The 19498-nt window shown below is 39.1% G+C and overlaps 1 long non-coding RNA gene across 3 annotated transcripts in view; it reads left to right on the top strand.

Annotated features, from left to right (window-relative positions):
• The window catches only part of LOC102162881, a 107899-nt gene that overhangs the window by 33157 nt on the left and 55244 nt on the right, over positions 1 to 19498 (top strand). For 2 of the 3 annotated variants that reach the window (XR_002337938.1, XR_002337939.1), the window contains exons 2-3: positions 9095 to 9287; positions 10275 to 10356. This is a non-coding gene — a long non-coding RNA (uncharacterized LOC102162881). Of the gene's footprint in view, positions 1 to 8142; positions 8268 to 9094; positions 9288 to 10274; positions 10357 to 19498 lie in introns of those variants that run through there. The other variant, XR_002337940.1, reaches the window with a different exon arrangement.

Here is a 19498-nt window from a genome sequence, read left to right as displayed (position 1 = left end):
GTCCTGAAGTTGTTTTTTTGCCCTGTTGGTGGGCTGGGCCAGTGCCCATAGTTTTTTAGGGCTGTTACCAACCCACTGGTGGGTGAGGCCAGTCCTGGGGCTCATGTTGGCCCATTGATGGGTAGATCTGGGTCCTGGGGTATCTGACTTTGGGGTCCTGGGTGATCTGATGTGAGGGCTAGCACACTGGTGTGTGGGCTGTGGTAGACAAGACTGGGTCCTGGGGTGGCTGTGGGCCCAGGTGGTTTGAAGTCAGCAGGCCTATTCATGGTAGGCCTGTGTCTCAGTGTTAATAAACTACAAGGGGGATTCCAAAATTGTGCCTGTAATTTTTTTTTTTTAGATTTAACATAATACATTTAAAGTGCCATTCATGCATGTCACCTCTGGCAGCAACAGTCCTAACGACACCTGGAATATTTCCTTAAGCACTAGACAGTTAAAAAGAATAGGTGCTGTTCATCAGAGAGGCAAACTATGAAATTGTGCAACAGCAAAACTGTAGAAACATTAAAACACTGACTACCCAACCACAGCACAGAGAGTATCCTCACGGTAGAGTGAGCTCCCCAAAATTATTTTCCATAGCCATCTGGCTCTCCTGAAAGTAAGCCCTGCTGGCCTTCAAAGCCAGATATTTTGGGAGCTCATTTTCCTAATGCAGGACCCTCGGCTGTGGAGCCTGAGGTGGGGCTTGGTTCCCTCGCTTTCTGGGGAGAGCCTCTGCAATTTTAATTATCTTCCCATTTGTGGGTTGCCCACCTGGGGGTGTGGGTGTTCACTGTACCACATCTGTGCCCCTCCTACCATCTCATTGTGTTTCCTTTATATCTTTTATTGTAGAGGCTCTTTTCTGCTAGTCCTCTGGTTTTTGACATAGTTATTCTGTCAGTGGTTATAATTTTGGTGTGCCAGCGGGAGGAGATGATCTCAGGGTCTTCCTACTGTGCCGTTTTTGCCCCTCCCTTGATTGTTTCAAATTCTTAAATTCTGGTTCTCCTGTTGATATTTAAAAGTAGGTGCTATCAAGTACATCAGAGTCACTCTGAGTTTCTACAGAGAGAGAAGAGTTTGTCTTTTTCTCAAAGCATTCCTTCCCACCCAAAACATTTGGAGATTAAGAAACCTCCCCAAAATTTAAATGAAAAAAGTTGATAATATATATTTGTAAGGTATGTGTATGGGATCTTAGACATTGAGAAAGTTTATAAGAAAACAAAACAGCTCTTCTGAGGGTTGATTCTCTTTAAAAATTCAAGTATGATCTTCAAGGTCTTGAGGTAGCTCTGGGTTTACCCTGGCAAGGAGATGGGAAATTTATGGCTGAAGGATGGCTGCTAATGTTGGAGGAGAAGGTGCAGAAAGAAAGGATAACTTGATCCCCTCGCTGTACAGTGGGAAAATAAAATAAAATAAAATAAAATAAAATAAAATAAAATAAAAGAATGAACAAATAAAAGAAAAAAGAAAAAGAAAATGGTGAAAAAACAAAAATCAAAACAAAACAAAAAAAAGAAAGGATTAATTTCTACTAAGATTTATTAATTAACCCAGCAAATATTTTCTAACAGCTTCCTAGGTGGATGCTCAGGGTACAGAATTAAGTAAGACAGACCAAAACTCCCACATTTGAGGAGCTTATATTTAGATCAGTTGATAAATTAATTTGCAGAAGAAAAAATGCAGTGCAGGGTGAATTAATCTATTAGGGCTAGAGATTACTATGGCTCTTTCGTAAGCTGTCACAAAAGAGCCCTAGTATTGTGGCCAGGTAGAGATGGTTAAGAACTGGGATGTGGGAGCACTTGGGAGGCAGGAAATGGTGATGGAGATGGGGGACTGTGTTTGGGGACTTGACCCAGGAAGCAGGTGCTGGACCCCATGGGAAAGGCTGAGGAGAAATTTCTGAGGGAGAGCAGAAAGCAGTAGTGGCAGGTAACCATGAACATGAAGACCTAAAATGATGGCCCTGGGGCCTATGCAGGAAGAACTGGCATTTCTAAATATCTAAGGACAGGGAAAAGAGCACTCAGCTATGTCTGAGGGAGGAAATAGGGAGAATGGAGATCTTCCTATGGAACAAGCCATTGCCAGAATGTTGTAACAACTCTTGGCTGTGTAATTCACTGATGTGGCAGACCACCCTTCACTATGTGACAGGAGTTGTCTCATGTGTCTTCAGCGAGGCCATTATCTGCAGGTGGATTTTCCTTACCACCAGCAGTCCAGAGTGAAGGGCTACTGATGCCCTCACGAGGTCATGATGGGGGAGTTAGTGACTCACTCGCCCTCGAGTGAAACCACACTACACCCCAGTGAGAGCTCACATGGTTTTTGTTTTTGTTTTTTACTGGAATGGGTTTTAGGTGATTTTCTCAAAGTTCTACAAGTTTGTAGGTACTAGGAGGAAATCAGATACCTTGCCCATAGTAGATCTATATAACTTCCTTGCTCTCTTATGTCCACTAAGACCAGGGCTCACTGCCTAAGTCTTGGGGACAGGGAGGACCATCCCAAGAACCGTCCTTTTCTTCATACTTCTTTCTATTTTCAGCATTCCTTTTCTTTAAACCCTTTTGCTATTGATATTTTTGACCTAACCCCACACTTGTTTCTAAGACTTCTCACTATAGTAATCAAATTTCTAGTTTCTTCATTCTTTCTTGTGAATTGCAAATTTTTTAGCCTCAGGAATTACTGATTGTCAATGCTTATTAACATGATATTCTGACCTTATATTCTGTTGAATGAATAAGTCTGGTTAGTATTGCTAACACAATATTCACTGATTCTGTGGGCCTGAGTTACATTATAATGTGTTCTCACAATAAAGGATGTCTGGTTCAAATCATTACCCCCTAATCCTAAGATTCACCCTCACCATAAGAAAGAGGAGAGGTGGTTCGGGTGACTTCACTATGGAAGCTTTGTAATTAGACTCTGACTCTACTGTCTACTGTCTACTCTGATTCTACTCTGGGGAGGTGCTGTTATGCACTTAAACCAACTGTCTGTCAGAGTTCTGGAGAAAGGGCTGATGGAAAGGGATCAATGGAAAATATTGTACATGAGAAAGGTCTTGGGCCAGTAATCATTTGCTTAAACCTTGTAGATAGTTTCCACAGAAGGTAACTTTGGTTGGAGATCAGTGGGGGATGATGATGACTGGGAAACCTGTGGGGCCATTACTACTAGTAAAAGTCCTATCTTGGTCTCTTGCCCAATGAAGGACATGGAATGTGGCTGCTCCGTTCTCATACCACTGGGCTCTCTCAGAAAAGATGAAGTTAGGAGAGGGCAGGGAGCCTTCTTTTCTTCAATACCTACTGTATGCGCAGCATTGCCAAATGCCATCCATATGTTTTTTCATCTCATGCTCACAAGAGTGCAGTGATATCTCATTTTATAGAGAGGAAATAGATGCTTAAAACCACATCCTGGTCACACAGCCAGGATTTAAATTAGCTTGCAGCAACTCTAATGACAGTGGTCCTATCACTTCTACTCTGGGGGTGTTTTCTAAAAGTGGGATGACACCTGGGCAGACTAACAGTTACTTCTGACTTCTGGACATTTGTCCAGTCATGTGGTGCTAGTTGTTGCTCCAACAGTTCTCCAACTTACTTTAAAAGTAAGGTCTTTAAGCTCAAGAATAGTGAGGGGAAATGTTGAAAAAAGAGGATAGTTTCCTTTGCTGATTTTAACACAGAGATTAGAATTTGGCAGAATTGTGTGGTAAATTTCCTTTTTTTTCCCTTCATACTTTATTTTCTGAATGTTTTCAATGCATATATACATTCAGAAAAATACAACTATTTGCATTAAAAAAATCTTAAAGGGTTTAATGAGGTTTTAAGCTGTGGCAAGAAACCAAACTCTCTCATATGCTAATAGATGGAGTTTTAAACTCACGACATTAACAGATGGAAATTTGACAATATACATTTAAAGTCATAAACATGAAATCCATTTGACAGTACAATTTCTCCTCTAGGCATTAATTCTAAAGGAATACTGACATTTTATGGTAAATTTCTACCATGCTTTCTCTCCTCCCCATCTCAGGTCAGCTGTCTTTCTCTTGTTTTGGAATTAAACTTTTAAAATATTTTTAGGAAGATAATAGATAGACCCTAGGAAAAACAAGAATATAATAGATGAAGCAGAAATCATGACAAAGGGGATAGGACAAGTTAGTCAATAAATGATTGGGACACTTCGATATTTAAAACAAAAATGTATTTGAAGCCTAACCTTATACAACACACACAGGTGAATTAGAAATATCTTTATTCCTTTTCTTTTTTTTGCCATTTCTCGGTTTGCTCTCGCAGCATATGGAGGTTCCCAGGCTAGGGGTCCAATCGGAGCTGTAGCCACCGGTCTACACCAGAGCCACAGCAACATGGGATCCGAGCCGCGTCTGTGACCTACACCACAGCTCACGGCAATGCTGGATCGGTAACGCACTGAGCAAGGGCAGGGACCGAACCTGCAACCTCATGGTTCCTAGTCAGATTCGTTAACCACTGCGCCATGACGGGAACTCCAGAAATATTTTTAAAAGTATTAATGTCTACCTACATGCTAGCTGAGAAAAGTATTGTAAGTATAAAAGCACTGTAAAATTACAAAGGAAAAGTATTTAGCTTACACTATAGATTAAAGTTTAGGATATAAACAACCAGAAAGGCAATTTATGGGTAAATAGCACATTGAGAAAAATATGAGATGAGTATGATAAGTGAAGAATTAAATAGTTAAAGATGCTTTAGCTTTTATGACAGAATTTCTATTTTTTATTTTTTTAATTAAAATTTTTTTATTAAAGTATAGTTTATTTACAATGTTGTGCCAATTTCTGCTATACAGCAAACTGACCCAGTTGTACATATGTGTACATTTCCTTTCTTATATTATCTTCCATCATGGTCTATCCCAAGAGACTGGATATAGTTCCCTGTGCTATACAGCACGACCTCATCACTTATCCACTCTAAATGTAATTGTGTGCATCTACTAACCCCAAACTCCCTCCTCCCTCCCCCTTGCAAACCACAAATCTGTTCTCTATGCCTGTGACTCTGTTTCTGTTTTGTAGATAGTTTCATTTGTGCCATGTTTTAGATTCCACATATAAATGATATCATATGGTATTTGTCTTTCTCTTTCTGACTTACTTCATTTAGTATGAGAATCTCTATTTGCATCCATGCTGCTGCAAATGGGACTACTTTGTTTTATTTTATGGCTGAGTAATATTCCATTGTACATATATACCACGTCTTAATCCATTTATCTGTGTGGCAGAATTTCTAAAGCAAGGCTTTATGTACTTCTAAGTACGTTTTAAGATAAGGCTTGTAATTTCATCTTGCTAAGATTTTTTTGGAGCTAATTATCAACATCACTTATAATTTTAAGTTATGCAGATTTGATTTCCATGGTATATAGGTCCCTATGGAAGTTCTTGATGAATGGGTTCAATAGCTCAGAGCTGAGAATGAGCCCTGGGTCAAGCTGCTAGAAAACTAACTCAGGTGGGCATGGATTCTGTATCTGGGGGATGTAGCCATTCAACTCTAAATTAAGTTGCCAATCTGTATTGGCATCCAGCTCAGAACCAGAATTCATGGATATTATGAAAGATAGCACATCTCATGAAACCTAGATACACTATAGCCATGGGGTTTTCCTTCTCCTTCATTGGTTAAATTTTCAAAAATTGAAATGAGCTCAGTCTCCTATGGCTTATTCTTAGTGCATACATGCTGTCTTCTTTTTCTTAAGGGCTTTAAAAATTACTCAATGAATTTTATTACATTTATAGTTGTACAATAATCATCACAACGACCATCACAACCCGATTTTATAGCATTTCCATCCCAAACCCCAGTGCATCCCCCCACCTCCCAACCTGTCTCATTTGGAAACCTGAAGTTTTTCAAAGTCTCTGTGTGAGTATCTGTTCTGCAAAGAAGTTCATTGTGTCCGTTTTTTAGATTCCACACGTAAGTGATAGCATTTGATGTTGGGGTCTCATTGTCTGACTGACTTCACTTAGCATGATAATTTCTAGGTCCATCCATGTTGCTAAAAATGCCATTATTTCTTTCCTTTTAGTGGCTGAGTAAGATTCCATTGTGTATATGTACCACATCGTCTTGATCCACTCCTCTGTCGATGGACATTTAGGTTGTTTCCATGTCTTGGCTATCGCAAATAGTGCTGCAATGAACATTGGAGTACATGCCTCTTTTTGAGTCATGGTTTTCTCTGGATAGATGCCCAGGGGTGGGATTGCTGGATCAAATGGTAGTTCTAATTTTTAGTTTTCTGAGGAATCTCCATATTGTTTTCCACAGTGGTTGCACCAATTTACAATCCAACTAACAGTGTAATAGGTTTCCCTTTTCTCCACACCCTCTCCAGCACTTATTGTTTGTAGACTTTTGGATGCTGGCCATTCTGGCCCATGTAAGGTGGTACCTCATAATGGTTTTGATTTGGATTTCTCTAATAATGAGTGATGTTGAACATCTTTTCATGTGTTTTTTGGCCATCCATTTGTCTTCTTTGAAAAAATCCAACACCCATTTCTGATAAAAAACCTTCAGAAAGTGGGTATAGAGGGAACCTACTTCAACATAATAAAGGCCGTATATGACAAACCCAGAGATAACATCATTCTCAATGCTGAAAGGCTGAAAGAATTCCCACTGAGATCAGGAATAAGACAAGGATGTCCCCTCTTACCACTAGTGTTCAACATAGTTTTGGAAGTCCTAGCCACAGTGATCAGAGAAATAAAAGAAATAAAAGAAACCCAAATTGGAAAAGAAGTAAAACTATCACTATTTGCATATGACATGATACTATTTACCTAGAAAATCCTAAAGAAGCTACCAAAAAACTGTTAGAGCTCATTGATGTATTTGGCAAAGTCACTGGATACAATATTAATACACAGAAATTGACTGCATTTCTATAACAATGAAAGATCAGAAAGAGAAATTAGGAAAACAATCCCATTTACCACTGCATCAAAAAGAATAAAATACTTAGGAATAAACCTACCTAAAGAGGCAAAAACCTATACTTTGAAAACTATAAGACGCTGATGAAAGAAATAAAAAATGACACAAACAAATGGAAAGACATACCATGCTCATGGATTGGAAGAATCAATATTATCAAAATGACTATACTACCCAAGGCAACTACAGATTCAGTGCAATCCCTATCAAAGTACCAAGGACATTTTTCACAGAACTAGAACAAAATATCTTAAAGTTTGTTTGGAAGCACAAAAGACCCAGAATAGCCAAAGCCATCCTGACAAAGAAAAATGAAACTGGAGGAATCAGGCTCCCTGACTTCAGACTATACTACAACACTACCATCATCAAAACCATATGGTATTGGCACAAAGACGGAAATGCAGATCAGTGGAACAGGATAGAGAGCCCAGAATTAAACCTGTGCACCTACAGTCAACTAATCTGTGACAAAGGAGGCAAAAATATACAATGGAGAAAAGGCTGTCCCTTTAGTAAGTGGTGCTGGGAAAATTGGACAGCCACATGTAAAAGAATGAAATTAGAACACTTCCTAACACCAGACACAAAAATAAATTCCAAATGGATTAAAGACCTAGATATAAGACCAGACACTAAAAAACTCTTAAAGGAAAACATAGGCAAAACACTCTGCAACCTAAACCACAGCAATATTTTCTCAGATCTACCTCCTAGAGTAATGACAATGAGAACAAAAATAAACAAATGGGACTTAATTAAACTTCAAAGTTTCTGCACAGCTAAGGAAACCCTAAACAAAACTAAAAAACAACCCACAGAATGGGAGAAAATCTTTGCAAATGAATCGACTGACAAGGGATTTATCTCCAGAATTTATAAACACCTTCTGTAGCTCAGTACCAAAAAAACAAACGACCCCATCAAAAAAATAGGCAGAAGATTTAAATAGACAATTCTCCAAAGAAGACATGCTGTCTTCTAGTGAGACATCATTTCCCATTTATAAGTTCACAAGCCATATGTTTACGCAAGCCTTTGATACTATTTTCATCATTTATCTATACTTTATTGCCTCTAACTACATTCCCCTTTCAATAATGAGGACTCTAATTTGCTTTTCTTCACTAAACTGGCACAGTGAAGATCTACATTTCCTTAATGAGACTTAAGATTCTTTTCCTTCCCATTCTTTCAAGAAAAAAAATGGGAAGCATCAGCAAATTATTGGTAAGTCTAAAGAACATTTTATCTAAGCTTGCATGTTTATTGTGGGAATTATCATTTTCAATGAAAGGAGTGATTGTGTGATTGTGTGTGTGTATGTGTGTACACATGTGTGTGGGGGGGGGTGGGGAAGAAGTTGGGGGAAGAAGGAAGGGCAGGAGTGGGGAGAGGGGTGCAATGGCTTGCTTTTTTTTCCCTAGAAAAGTGTTAGGGGAACAGAGCTCCACGAATGGAACATATGGAGGTGGGATTTTACTGTGTTAAGCTTGCGCTCCACTTTTTTCTTCTGTCTCTAATTATTATTGGGTTGGGTTATTATTATTACATTTAATGGGGAATCTTAGAGTAGAAAAAAATCAAGAATCTACTGTCTTCACAGAACTTATTTTTATATTGTAAACCCTTGAGCCTTTTGACTTCAACACCAGTTCACACAAAACCAAATTAATCTATTAAACCAACAAATGCAAAACCCTCCAAAATAACAAGTGGTTATTTCAGACCACAGGTAGAATAAATAAAATCTTAAATGTTTGAAACGTTTGTTTGTTTGTTTGTTTGTTTTTGATAAAAATCATTACCCTTGAGGATGCCTCTACCAAAAATTAAGAATGTCATAAATTTTGGTAACTAACAATGTAGCTTTCTCTCCAGTTAAAATTTTCATCTTTAGATGATCTAAGAATGAAAAAAAGCACAGAGTCTGTAGTTTTTTTTTTGAAATGTCACCACATTTGTTGTTGTTGTTGTTAATGGCAGTGAAGTGCTATTTCATAAGCTTGACATTGTAAGTGTTCTTCTAAATTAAACTCTGGGATTTGTTATTTCAGACTTCCTGTTCAGCAAGCCCCAAGCCTCGTGACAGGACTTCTGCTCTGTTTACCAATAGTGTGAGTCAGGGCTTGTGGTTGTGGCACAGTCAGCCCCACAGCAGCTTTATCTCCTCTGACTTGAGGGAAGCCACCAATGGACTGGAAGGGGAATCTGGAAGATCCATTGGTCCTGAGACTTCAACTCTGCATGGTAACTTCTATTCTAATGAGGTTTAGAAACCATAGACTGAATTGTCCCTATCTTAGCCTGACACTGGTCATGAAGTTTTCTTTTGTGAAGTGGCACTCAATCATTACCTCACAGCTGAACTTTAGTATTGGACGCTTAGCTGCTTTCTTCAACTCATGCAGTGTATGCTCATCAGATTAATCTTTCCAAATCATGGCTCTGATGGTCAAGATGATGTCTAACCCCAACCACTGCCCTGGACTGAATTTGCTTCCTTTCTGGAAAAGCGAAGAAAAAAAAAATCCTATGCCCACTTTATAATCATTGTACACTGACTTGATTGGAAAAAGCTTTATAGATAACTGTTGTTTCTTGGTAAATGAAATAATTGCCTTTATAATAGATCTTGGAGTGAGGCATGTCTGAATAAAGGGATAATTCATAAGGTGATTTCACATTTTATTGAGTTAAAATTGGCTAAAATTGTTTCACTGTTGTCTAATTTATGTCCTGAATTTTAGTGTAGAAAGAATTTTTAGTATAACCCACAATGTGTGGATTTATAAGCACAGGAAGAATATATGTAAACTAAGCCTAAGTAAACTTGTATTTTTCTCCAATATTCTACAAAGTTATCTTGAAAGAGGGACCTATTTCTAAAAATAATTAAAATTATTATAAAATATATTCAGTGGTGACTTAGAGAGCTAATGCTCATGAGAGAGTCTATGTGTTTCCCTTTACTTCCAAGCTGCCTTTGGAGCTGCATAGCTAATTCTGGCCAATGCGTAGTGTATAGAAAATACGCACATCTCTTTTGGGACAAGGCAAATTGGGGTGCCGCACACTCCAGCTGCTGGAGGCACAAGACAGTAGAACTTCTGTTTTTAATATTTAAAAAGCCACATCTCACAAAACTATGGCTTATAACGGATTTATAGAAGAATACTTTGAGGCTGGAAATATGCATGACTAGAACTTATGTGACTAGAATTCTTTGTTGTCTAGCTGTGATTGCTTTGGCTCTGACCTCGAGGAATGAATGTTTTCTGACTTCTGCGTAAAGGCTAGAAGACAAAGAAGAGGTGAGGTGAGAAGTCCATTCTTTTACATTTGTACTCCCAATCAAGCTCCAAACTGAAAAACCTGTGTCCTATGCAAGAGTAAATTTTTTTTTTTTTTAGTTGTCTTATGGCTGCCACACTTGCTGCATATGGAAATTCCAAGGCTAGGGGTTGAATCAGAGCTGAAGATGCTGGCCTAGACCACAGCCATAGCAATGTGGAACTCTTGCCACATCTCTGACCTATACCACAGCTTGCAGCAATGCCGGATTCTTAATCCACTGAGTGAAGCCAGGGATCGAACCTGCATCCTCATGGACACTAGCCAGGTTCCTAACCCGCTGAGCCACAACAGGAACTCCCCAACAGTAAAAGTTTTATTTATTTTTGCATAAGAGGTTTTCAGACCGGTTTCCAGGAGCATGGGGAAGGCTGTTGAGAGGAAATTTCTTTCCTCCCCCCTCCATCTTCCCCATGCCAACCTAAAAACACATACCCTCCATATTTATTCAAAAACAGTTCAACCTTTTATGTATTTTATATATTGTGGGTCTGTGTGTGATTTAATTTAAATAAAGAGTACTGTTAGTGAAAATATTTTAAAAATCCTTGTTATATCTAAGTAGGATCATACAGAAGATTTTTGAAACACCCAGGTCCATTTAGGAATTTATTTCACCTGTAATCAATCACTGCTAAATAAGAGGCAGCCTCTACTTTGAGCTGTGAGTGAACAATTCAAGGAGAATCTTCTCAGTGATGGTCTCTCCTACATCTTCATATACAGTGTCTATGTTTCAGGCTCTGGGAAGTTCAATTTCAGAAGACCTTGCTGTCAGCCTGCTCTCTGCGTAGCCATGTAGACCTTGGCAGCTTGCTTAGAGGGCCTAGGGCAGGAAAGCTTTATTTATCATTTTTACTGCTATTGCTTTTCCTCTTGGGAGACACAGCATTAAACAAAAAGAAGCCTTTTCCAGCTCACTTGAATATTCCCATTCCTGCTGCCCTAGAATAAACATGATCCGTTTGGATGTTCTGGCCAGTTACAGTGCAACTACTCATTCTTCAGTTCACACACCCCTCATTTGTCACCTGGAAACTGTGTTAGCCTTCAAACCTGTCTCCTTTCATTATTCTCTGATCTTGTCCACTTCTAAAACATTATCTGATGGTTCTTTTTCTAAGTGTACATCTAATCATACATTGCTCTTAATTTTTAAAAAAAGATTAAAAGAATTCTTTACTGACTTTGCATTTCTACAGGCTAGAATTAAAATTCCTTGCCTTGGACCACAACATTTTCATGATTTCCAGTGTTAATACTGAGAGTTAATAATTATTACGTATCTCATATGCTAGTCAACATAATAGGTCATTTCAGTTAATTCCTTTTCACCTTCACGACACTCTGTGAGGTTGGTCGTTTTAGTTCCATTTTTTAAAATGAGAAAGCTGAGCTGAGAGAGATTAAATAATTTCCCCAAAGATAATGAATTCCCTTCTATCACTGATTCTTCCTGTTCACACTTCCAGGCCCCAAACACTGAAATCCCCACTGAAACCAGCACTGACATATACACTACTATCCATTATGCCTCTTTGTCATCCTCACCCTGGGTCCTCTGCCTGCAGTAAGAAGAAATTTTACTTACTGGTCAATCTTTAATTAAGCCTCAAGGTCTAGATCTCTGCTTAATCTTCTCTAGGAGGCACCCTCTCTTGGGAATGAGTAATACTTGTGGACAGGTCACATTAGTAGATGGTGGACCCTAGGTGTGAAAGGTGTTCTCTGGCTCACTCCTCCCTCAGGGACTATTGATTCCATCAGAAGACAATCATCTCAGGAATTGGAGGAAGGGTCAGATACAGAGGAAGTTTTGATTATTGTGATATTCCCACTGCAGACCATCTGTACCTGCTGATGTTTTATCTTCTTTGAAAAAAATTGTTTTTGATATATCGAGACCAATGTGCTTGCACAAGAAGGAGCTAGTTCCCATGTAGTCAAGTGTCTAACAGAGAGATTTCTCTTATTTTCTAGATATGTTTTTTGAAATGAAAAAAAATCTAATTGTAGTAAGTTTGAGTAACATAAAATTGACTATCTTAACCATTTTTAAGTGTACCGTTCTATAGTGTTAAATATATTCATAATGTTGTGTGATCAAGCTCTAGAACCTTTACATTTTGCAAACTGAAACTGTTCCATTAAGAGATTCCCCATTTCCCCTCCCCCTAGCCCTGACAACCACCATTCTTCTTTCAGTTTCTGTAAGTCTGACTACTCTGGGTATTTCATGTAAGTGGAACCAAACACTGTCACTGGCTCATTTCACTTAGTACAATGTTCTCAAGTTTCTTTCAGGTTGTAGCATATGTCAGAATTCTTTCCTTTTAAGCCCAAATAATATTCCATTATAAGTATATGCCACATTTTGCTTATCCATTCATCTGTATATGGACATTTTTTAAAATTTTATTTTTTATTGTTTTTTTTTTTTTTTCTTTTTATGGCTGCACCTGTGGCATATGAAAGTTCCTGGGCTAGGGATCAAATTGGAGCTATAGCTGAAACCTGTTTCACAGCCATGGCAACACTGGCTCCAAGATGCATCTATGACCTATGCCATGGCTTGTGGCATCACACCAGATCCTTAACCCCCTGAGCCACAGTGGGAACTCCCTAGATGGACATTTGGATTGCTTCTATCCTTTGGCTATTGTGAACAATACTTCTATGAACATGGGGGTGCAAATATGTCTTTTGACATCCTGCTTTCAGTTTTGGAGGGTATAGTAGTTCCATTTTTAAATTTTTGAGGAACCTCCATACTATTTTCCATAATTGCTGCATCATTTTAGATTCCCACCAGCAGTTCCCAAGAGTTCTCCAACAGTTGCTATTTTATCTCTTGTTGGTTTGTTTTTGTTTGTAAAAGTAGTAGTTATCCTAATGTTTTAGGTATGGTTTTGAATCAAGACAAACTTTCTCTAAAAGTTAAGTTAGATGCTTTGTTTTACAGGCCTTTCTGACTCAAGGGTTACATATAATCCAAGATTGATAATTATTGTCCTCTGCCATTTTAATAAAAAATCAGTGGTAATAGAAAAATCACAAATGAGTAAAAAAAAAAAAAAAGCTAAAATCTTTATCCAAGCTAGTAATGCCTACATGAAACCAAGTGGTTTGGCCACAAAACCACAACCTATAAGCTACCCTCCTCCTGGAGACATTGTCCCTTAGGTACAGTCATAGTGTCTAAGAGGAACTAAGAAGTTTCTAGGGTGTTAGCCATAGAAATTTGACTTTATAAGTATAAGGTATCAGCAATTATCAAATTCCCCCAAAAAACCAACAGTTTCTGGGGGACAGGTGTTGTTCCTGTAAATTTTTTTTTATCTCTGGAATGCCTGACATTGTTCAAGGCCTATAGTAATTCATCAAAGAAATGCATGTATGATGCCTGCCATGTGTCAGTGAGTCAGCCTGGGAGTCACTGAGGCTATATCAGAGAATAAAATAGACAGAAATCTCTGCCTTCATGGATCTTAGAGCATAGCAGGGGGGGACTGACTATAAGCACTTAGGTATGCGTGTAATGAGTGTATATGTAATATAGTGTGTATGTGCATTAATGTCAAGGGGGAAAAAGGCAGGAAAGGGGAATAGTAAGTGGTAAGAGCAAGGTGGTTGCAATTTCATACTGGGTTCAAGGAAGGCTCACTGAGATAAGGCCTTTGGCCAATACCTAAGGAAACAGAGTGAGATATGCTGATTGCTTTCTAGGGAAAGTATGTTCTAGGTAGAGAGAATGAGGGCAGAAAGCCTGAGGTGGGGGTGGGATTTGATGTGTTAGAAAATAGCAAGAGGACCACTGTGTCTAGAGCAGAGTGGGTAGGAGATAGAAATGGTCAAATATGTAACAGGGAGCCAGGCTGCATAGGGCCTTGTAGCTACTGGATGTCCTTTGGTTTGGGGAGCCTTTGGGGAGGGGAGAGATGTGTTCTGAGCAGAAGTCAGGCAAGGTCTGATCTACATTTGCATGGATCATGCTGGCTACTCTGTTGAGAATTTACTAAGGGCCAAGAGTGGAAGTAAACTCTCAAAAGATATTTATTCATTGATGGAAGTAGTGTTTGGACTTGGGTGTTATACGAAGGGTAAGGCAGGGTTGGCAGTCTTCACAAGATGGACTATACAAATTCTGAAGATGCCAGGCCCCTGGCCAAACTGCTCATGGATGACCCACGTAAAGAGGGCATGTTCCAGAGAGTGCAACCTGATGTCTGTGAGGGTTGGCCCAGAACTGTGTGGCAGTGTCTGCTGTGTGCTTTGGGGTTAAGGCAGTCAGTCTATTGGAGGCCCTGTGACTGATCTGAAGCAGTGTGTTGAGATTAGCAAAAAGGAGAGCTGCCCACAGAGTATCTCTTTCTTTCTGAGTGGATGGGTTAGACTTAAACGTTTGAGAAATTTTTTCAAGGGCCTATGTCTGAGGGAATTTGAGCAAAAAGTCTATGGGTTTTCAGCAGTGGCCATGGGTGGTGGCCACGGCTGGGTGATTCTCACTAGAGAAATTCTTCTCTATTCCTTCATTAGTATTGATGAAAGTAACTCTGATGAAAGGAAATCACATGATGAGACTGTAGCTGTTTTGTCGAAAGTGCTACTCACTTGAATTGTAAAGCTGTGGATAACCTTTCACCTTAGGCTTATCCCTCAAGGGAATAAACCCCAAGGAAACAACCAAAAAGTACTTTGTACAGACAATGTCTTGAATTTTAAAGGGCATATGACTGAGAGCAACTCAAGTGTTTAAGAAGAGAGTAATAGCTAAACAAATAATCGCAAAACTTATTATAGAAAGTTGGAGTACTACAGAGCTACTAGAAATAAAAGCTTGGGCACTCTTTTTAAAATTTTTAAGCTAAAAAATTTAAAATTAACATATAGTTGATTTATAGTGTTGTGCCAATTTCTACTGTATAGCTAAGTGACCCAGTTTTATACACACACACAGACACACACACACACACACACACATTCTTTTTTATATTCTTTTCCATCATGGTGTATCCCAGGATACTGGATATAGTTCTCTGTGCTACACAGTAGGACCCTGTTATTTATCCACTCTAAATGTAATAGTTTGCAGATATTAACCCCAAACCTCCCAGGGGTTTTCAGTGACTTCTTTTGGTCACTGAAAAGTATATAACAGATTGTTCAGATGAATAATGTAGAACACATAATAGAATATTTGTACAGTTGTACCTGTATCAAATATGTGTACTCCCAAGTGGATTTAGAGATGTGGAAATAGTTTATAAATGAGTTTAGAGAAAAGAAAATTGAGTTTAAACTCATTGGGTTCTTTTATGTAAAATCATTCGAAGACCAAAATCTCTAAAGAAGATGGGGGGGATAATGCATTGAAGGTACTGGATAAGGCTACTGGCCTTTTTTCCTCATACGCTGCTTAGACTCTTATTACTGTTTAATACCTATGCTTTGTCTTCCCTAACATGGCCCATTCACTATGTTCCCAGAAGACTGAGGAAGAGGCAGACCGAGGTGAGAGTCCTTGACTGAGCCTTGAAAGCCCATCAGAACAAGGGGAAACGCTCTGCTGCCTGTGTAGTTGGTCATTGATGAGTCACTAGTGGTTCACAGGCCATTTGCTGCTTGGCCAGCTTTGAGAATAGCTCTGCCACTTGGTTTCAGGATGAAAGATGAGAAAGCTGCCCCTGTGTGGCTACTTTTTAAGCAAGCCAAGATATGTATATTGTGGTGGTTAAAAGTAGTACCGCATTTCACCAGCAAATCTCCTCTGTTTAGCAAAGATAGTGATAAGGGTATACATTTGTTTTTCCTCCAAGGGTCTCAATAAACTTGCAAATAAAGCTTTATTTTTCTGGTATATTCTAAATATAGACCATGGATGGGAAGATTTTTAGTTAGTTTTACTTTCTTCTTTAAATATTCCTCTACTGTTTGAATTTTTAAACACATTGAACATATTATTTTCATAGCAAAAGAAAGAAAAAAATACCTAGTCAGTATTTAAAATTTTCTGTTGACCCTTAAAAAGATTAATAGATCAGATCAGACTAATAACATTAAAAGTCTCTATGTGACAACCCTTCTCAATGCCCATTGTAAACAATGTTTAAAGATAGGTGGCAAGCTGATAGGGACTGTCAATTAATACCTCTGATACATGAGGATATTTGATAAATCATGAAGAAATGATGAGACAAGGCCCAGAGATATAAATAGACAATTTACTATGGAAATGGGCATAAACATGAAAAAAATGGCTAACCTTTAAATCAGTGCAGGTTAGAAGAATAATTAGCTATTAGTTTTCATCTGTTGAGTGGGAAAGTTTAATTGCTGATATTCATTATTGGCTATAGGAAGAGACCAGAGGTATTCTCATACATTCTGTGGGAATTTAAATTGGTACAAATTGAGGGCAATACCTCTGAAAATTTTAAATGAGAATATCCCTTGACTCACATGTTCTATTTCTGAGCAATTTCCTAAGGGGGTAACTGTAAAATTTTACACAGATTTTGTGATGAGATTGCTTGCTGTAGAATTGCTAAATTATATACATAACCATTAAAAATAGAATTGATAATTATAAAATTGAATGAAAAGGGATACAGATTTGAGGGGGAATAAGAAGCAGTGGATGTGGGGGACCTTCAGCAAATACTCGAAACACAGATGGTGTTGTTTCTTCAGTTCTGAGAGGCACCGAGTGTTGTCAGGTCTTCCAATTTTTCAAAATAAGGCCCAAATTTGGATTTTAATATGACATTTTCCACATTTAAAAATGTGGGAGTTCCCATCGTGGTGCAGTGGTTAACGAATCTGACTAGGAACCATGAGGTTGCAGGTTCGATCCCTGCCCTTGCTCAGTGGGTGAAGGATCTGGCGTTGCTGTGAGCTGTGGTGTAGGTTGCAGACATGGCTCTGTTGCTGTGGCTCTGGCGTAGGCCGGTGGCTACAGCTGCAATTCGACCCTTAGCCTCGGAACCTCCATATGCCGCGGGAGCGGCCCAAAGAAATAGCAAAAAGACCAAAAAAAAAAAAAAAAAAAATGTGGTCCACTTCATCAAATCTGGCCCACATAGACTTTTTCAACTCTTTTTTTTCTTTTCTTTTCTTTTTTTTTTTTTAGGGCCACACCCACAGCATATGGAAATTCCCAGGCTAGAGGTCGAATCGGAGCTGTAGCTGCTGGTCTACACTACAGCCACAGCCACAGCAACACTGGAACCAAGCTCTGTCTGCCATCTACACCATAGCTCGTGGCAATGCTGGATCTTAACCCACTGAGCGAGGCCACGGATAGAACCCTCGTCCTCATGGATCCTAGTTGGTTTCATTGACCGCTGAGCCACAAAGGGAACTCCCACTTTTTCAACTCTTGATGTATATCTACCCACTTAAATATTTTTCCTCTCAAAATTTATGTAAAGCATGTATAGAAGGGTAAAAATAACATATATATCATGTTTAAAAAATAATCTAAAAAATCCTGAATTATGTTACTACCACCCACCTTGCGAAGTAGAACATTAATGAAATCTGTGTTCTCCCTGGCAATCACATTGGATTTATTTCCCTTCACCTCCCTTCTGGCAGTTTCTGAATAGCCTGAGTGGAAATGGTATCTGTTCTTGGCACATAGAATGTTCTTCATAAGTGTCTGCTGCTGGTTTAGAGGGATGAGGGATGCCTGTTGTCTGGGCCTATCCACAGAAGTGCAGTCTGCCTCCCTACACACTTTGGTACATCAAATTAAGTTCATAGAGGTATAAGAAAATGATGGTATTCACGGTAATACTCAGAGTGACTGCACATGTGCTCCACTAATCTCTTTTAATGCTCGTGACAATCCTGTAAGAGAGGTACTATTTTTACTCTCATTTCATAGATGGGGCAATAGAGGCATAGAGAGGTCAAGAAATATGCACAGGGCCATAAAGCTAGTTAGTTGCAGAGACAGAATGCAAAACAAACTCAGTTCCATTTGATTCCCCAGCCTGCACTGTAGCCACTATGAAATGCAGTCTTCTTTCAGATCATTTAAGTCCCTTAGGCATTAAAGGCTCTCATTGTCGGAACTGGCAGGGGTTCAACCCCTACCTACCCTGGAGTAGATTCCCTGGCTTCCTCAGTCAGGGACTCTCCTCTGAACCTCCTGCCTGGATCACTCACGTGCCCCACATATCTTCCTGATCCTTTTCATAGACACATGTCTTGTCTCTCCCTTATATTTTCAGGATCTCGAAGCAGAGGCCAAGGCTTTAACTCTGGGAGGACCAACCATACTCAGCAAAATGCCTCCACTAGTAATCCTTATACAAGTTATTTCCTCCCTCGCTTTTGTTTTTTGTTTTCAAATCCCGACCCCCATACCACACTTGGTATATTGCTAATTTATTGCCAACAAACCACCCCCAAATATAGTGTCTTAAAAGCACAGCCATTTTATTAGCTCATGATCTTGTGGTCAGCAATTTGGGCTGGGATCCTCTGCTGGTCTTTTCTGGGGTTATTTGCGCAGTTACAGAACTTTTGGCATCTGAACTGGGGCTGGATGATCTAACATGGCCTTGCTCAGCATTGAAGAAGTCTGTCAACTGGCTGGGCTAAGGGGACTCAACAGGACCAACTCTTCTCAATGGGCCTCTTCTCCTGGTAGGCTAGACTGGACTTCTTCAATGGGCAATCTCAGGGATGTGTTCCAAAAGATAAAAAGTGGAAGCATTTACTTTTTCTACATTCTGTTGGATACAACAAGTCAAAAGCTAGCCCAGACTCAGTGGATGGGGAAATTGATTCTACATTGTTTTTTTTTTAACTTTTTGATCCTCTTTAGCCATTTCTCCCCTGCCACCCCTACCCAACCAATCTGTTCTCTGTATCTTCATCTATGAGCTTTTCTTCTGAGTATAATGCCCTTGAGGTCCATCCATATTGACAGAAATGGAAAGATTTCATTCTTTTTTATTGCTGTTTAATGTTTTATAACATTCCATTGTATATGTATACAACATTTTCTTTATCCATTCCTCCACTGATGGACACTTATGCTGTTTCCACATGTTGATTGTTGTAAATAATGCTGCAATGAGCAAGGGAGTGCTTAC

The sequence above is a fragment of the Sus scrofa genome, chromosome 13 (assembly GCF_000003025.6).
Source record: "Sus scrofa isolate TJ Tabasco breed Duroc chromosome 13, Sscrofa11.1, whole genome shotgun sequence".
Classification (NCBI taxonomy): Eukaryota; Metazoa; Chordata; class Mammalia; order Artiodactyla; family Suidae; genus Sus; species Sus scrofa.
The sequence above is the reverse complement of the archived record's forward strand: the minus strand, read 5'-3'. Positions and strand labels throughout refer to the sequence as shown.